Raw genomic sequence first — 4899 nt, 5'->3', positions numbered from 1 at the left:
CTACTACTTTCAACAAAAAATCGAAGTTGTGGATACTTATCTGGTTCTATAGATTTCCAGTGTTTTCGTCCTAGACCGCAATCAACTATAAGTCAACAATTTTCCTCCCAACCATGAGACTTTATTTTAGTCCAAAGTCTCCGCCTGAGTTGTTGCTCACATGACAGATGCTTTCTGTAAGACAATTAGTCCTAGCATTTACATCTATCTAGTCTTAACCAGACTTAGCTCGTGAACCGTCTGACATATCAGCATGGAAACATCTCCTTTTTCTTTCTCCTTGCTTCATCTCAGGTATCAATAACCTCTTGATCCCTTCTTGGAGAATTAATCTTAAAGGAAGTAGTTAGAGATAGGTAAATGCCTATCCTAACTACTTTGACATGTGAGAGTTACAAAATTTGTTATGACTCAAACATTTGTTTCATGCATAACTTAATTAAAATCTTAAATATATAAATTTAAATAATAATAATATCCAATTTTATTTTATTACAGTAAATAAATATTTACCATCACTGTAAACATCACACATTTGATAAACTATACCAATAACAAGTTTAATGGAAAGAATTAATATCATTACATATTTATTTTTGCATCATATTAGAAAAATGCTAGAAAATAAGTATATGGAGTTTTCATGCATAATTTCATCATATGAATATCAACCAATTCTTTTTAGTTATAAGGGGTGTTCCCATTAATAAATTTATTAAATATTTTCCTTATGGGAGAAGTTTAGATTTTCCTTTAATGGTAAGGAAAATATTTAAATAAATAATTTTGAATATATATTATAATTAAAAATTAATTTTTTAATTAATTAATTTATAAAATTATATTTATGACTCTATATAATAAAGAGAAATAGAGAAACATTTAACACTTGATAGGAAATCAATTTATAAATATTAAAACTCTACTTAAGACCAAAAATGCAAATAAATTAGGAATATTATAAAAGGCTAATTATTTCTATGCATCAAGATGCATAGGCTAATCACCAAAAACCATTAATATTTACAAAATAACAGACATTCAATGATATTTATTTTTATATAAAAGGTGTCTTACAAAAAAAATTTATATAATAAATAATAATAATAATATCCATTTTTAAAGTCACAACCAAGCTAGACACCAAATTGGTATATAAAATATTCAGCAAGTTATAATTTTTTCTATATCTTATCATTTTATAAATCACTTATTCTCTTAAAAAAAAATTGTATATTCTTTTTAAATAATAATTATTATTAAAATATTATAAAATTTGAAATTGACATTTCATAAAATATAAACTCACACTAACCAAATAATTATAAATATTATAATAATAACCACTTATAAATATTACAATAATAACCACTTGACTTGATTCCCATCAATTAAAAGAGACGAAGTGTAACCGAAAACCTTTTCTCCAAAAAGCCTACAGAAAATTAAAGAAGGTCTCTTCACATTGTTTTCGAAGAACCTCTTCGGTCATAAATAAAACTGAGTATCGGTAAAATCATCTGATCTCGCTCGGGCAAATCTAGTAGAGTTTACCCCAGTCCAAATCCATCTACCACTAACGCAACACGAAATCACAAGTACAAGCAGAACCAGAAATATAAAAATAAGATATTTAAAAATTTTATTTAAATAAATAATATAACAAAATAATTTTATGGTTGAATTTAGGTTTTTTGATCCATATCAAGTATTATGAGACAACGGCATAAATCACATGACATTACATTTGTTATTGATTAATTTTATTAAGCTAATATTTATTTGATTTGTTTTTACCGACCAACTTTACTGTGATAATTAATACCTAAATTTAATTTTATTTAAATATGATGATATACTTTACCAAAAATTATATCATCATATTTAAATAAAAAAACATTATAAAACAATTAAACTTATTTTCTTAATTAATTAAAATTATTAAATTTTAATAAAACAAATAATTCTTTAATTAAAAAATACATTGAAAATGTAACATCATAACACATAAAAACAAAAGTTTTAACTTTATACTCTTTAATCTTATTGTGAGGCAAATATAACGATTATTAGCTTAGCGTCATGCGATGCTTTAAGGTGTATTTAAGACACCATTTTCCATATCCACACATAATCTACTCTTTGAGTACTCTCCGTTAGCACGCTTCGCATTAAATAAAATGTATTAAAGGCGGAGGTGAACCAAGGTTTGGGTTGAGACTTGTAGCTCTGTCAAATAATGATCAATTGGACTCAGTAGAAGGGTCTGGATTATGGAAGCACTTGGCATATTTTACACCGTAGGATCGAGTGATGATCTACAACTCTCATGCTCTAGGAATTATCATTATGAATGTTTTGGGTTTGTTGTAAGTGGTTTTTCATCTGATAATGCAAATGGGAGCCTGTAGATTGGCTCTGCAACTTGACTGTGACTTTTGATGGAGAATGGCAGTGCAACTCGATCTCCTCATCTCGACGGGTCCAGCAAACATCCAAGTATCGTATTGTGAGTTTTAGTTTTCTAAATCTCTCCTGGCACTTCTTTTTTCAAAACGAAACAATCCATTTCTGCTTATTCAGTTCCTGGCATGCAGATCACTCTAATATTTGTTGGTCTTCTCGCCCCTGGGAAGATGAGGTCGGGAAACCTATGACATTTTAGAGGTAATGACCTGAGCAGGTTGTAGGAGTGCTTTCATTTATATTCTATCTATTGAGAGCCACTAATGACTGTTACAGGGTTTCAAGGTGCTCATCACCTCCTTCCGTCTAGAGTTTCTCCATCTCAGGTAAGAATGAACCCCTTAACATTTTTCTTCTATCAAATCTTTAATCCAAATTTGTTTCAGGGTTTAACTCTGACATTTTTGTGAGTGCAGGTAAGGATTTGGCAAATGCATTTCTGGAAGGCTCAAGGTATGATGGGCTCCCTTACACCAATTATCATCCTCTTATTACAGGTTGGTCTTTCATCAAGACCTCTCGCGAATTTCCCACCTCGTAGATGCTCTTAGACTTCGATTGATTGTGAAGATGTGTCACCTTGTTGCATTTTAAGTTTTTGGGTTTCTTGGTTGGAGGAAAGACCTCATGCCATGGCTCAAGCCGGGTTAGATCTATAGATGTCATGAAAGAATTGACAAGGTTTTAAATTTATTTATGAAGAAGTGGAACAATTCTCTAAACCGATGTGAAATGGACTTGTTTAAGGGTTTAATCCCATTTTCTATTATTTTTGTTCTATATCCGCATTTGTAACTGATAATAGTTCTATAATCTAGATTCCTTTTTGTTTCGTTTGGTCAACTCCCATCATTATATCTGGTCTTTTGTTCTTGGTCGAATGTGCACACCTTTCATGATTTGGTTATTCTTAGTCAAAGGCTTTCGTCTTTAATGGTTTGAAACTTAGGCATAGTCTTGGGTGGTTGGCTCACAGTTGTTCCTTCAGAAATTGATGAAGAGCCACGAAGAACCCTTGCAAATTGCCTCTATCATTTTTTATAATTAAAATTAAAGCTCAGGTTTATTCTCTAAAGAAATCATTTTGCATTTGATGATTTCATGAATGAAGTTTCAATTTTTTTTGCATTTCAACTATTAAAGATATAGCTTATTTAGAGATATTGTTAATTGTGTCCGTCGAAAGTTTTTATGGTTCCAGAATTTATGATATCGAGCTTATTTTAACACATTCTTAACTTTCTAAGATGCATATCATGGTTTGGAATATAAACATAATATTCGCTCTAGAGGTCGTAGATTGTTCTTTTGTTAACTTCTCTAAATCGCTGATGTATTATTCTTTCGAAATGATTTTGGGTTATTTTGCTAGAGAAGTTAAATCTATAGGCATTACTTCACTATTATTCATCGATGTATATAAAATGATTGAATATAACTAGCAATTCAAAATGATAGAATATATCTAAATATAAAATGACAAATTGTCTCTAGTAATCTCTACTAATGTTAACTATCCATTACTAAACATTAATAAACCCTTTTAGTTAATGATTACAAAGAAAACATTGTATTACTTATTTTTCTCCCACTGTGTTTATAACCGTGTAAGTATTTCTCTTTCTTGGAAGGTCTCAGCACCCAACCACAAATTCTAGCGATTATGTCCAAATTCACCCTCCGAGCTCTTCCTACTCCTGGCAGTGAATAAGTCTGTTGCAGTCCGGTATCTTGGGCATCAGGACCACAGTCCAACCTCAAGTCACATACCATTTCGACTGTAATCCACAATTTTTCTCGTTGGTTACTTTTGTCCAGCTCAAGGAAAATTTGTGCAGCATAATTTATGCTTCCTTTTCCTCTAGATTTTTCCAACCCCCTTAGGATTCTACCTCTTTTCCCTTTTGACGAAATTGATGAGCAACTGTTTGTCACTGTATTAAGAGTTATTAACTATTTCTTTCAGTTCTTTGACAAACTCTTTAATTAATAAATAACAAGATATGTTCTAGCTTCTCAGCGTTAATTCTTGAACAATCTATGTTAAACAAAGTAAAATTTTGAAGGAATAAGTAAAACTTGGTAAAAAAGTAATTGTTTGTGCAACATAGGGTGTTACAACTTCCCCCCCTTGTGAGTAACACCATCCACAATGTTCTTTTAGGAAAACATCGTCGGATAAGCTTTCTGGACCATTTCCGCCTCTTCTGAGGTAGCCTCTTCCAGGCCAAAGTTCTTCCACTGCACTTTAACTTGGGTGATGGCTCGTTTCCACAAGATGGTTTCTCTCTGATTGAGAATACGAAGAGGATATACCAAAAATTCTCCCTCTAGTTCATCTTGCCTAAATTTTAATTTTCTGTTAGAAATTTTAAAAATAAAAATTCATATGTTACCTATTCTATTCGTTTATTAACTGTGTATTTTTCGAGT

Source organism: Pinus tabuliformis, chromosome 5_2 (genome assembly GCF_031772625.1).
Source record: "Pinus tabuliformis cultivar Carrire ecotype Pingquan chromosome 5_2, CPIR1, whole genome shotgun sequence".
NCBI lineage: Eukaryota > Viridiplantae > Streptophyta > Pinopsida > Pinales > Pinaceae > Pinus > Pinus tabuliformis.
Note: the sequence above shows the minus strand (reverse complement) of the source record.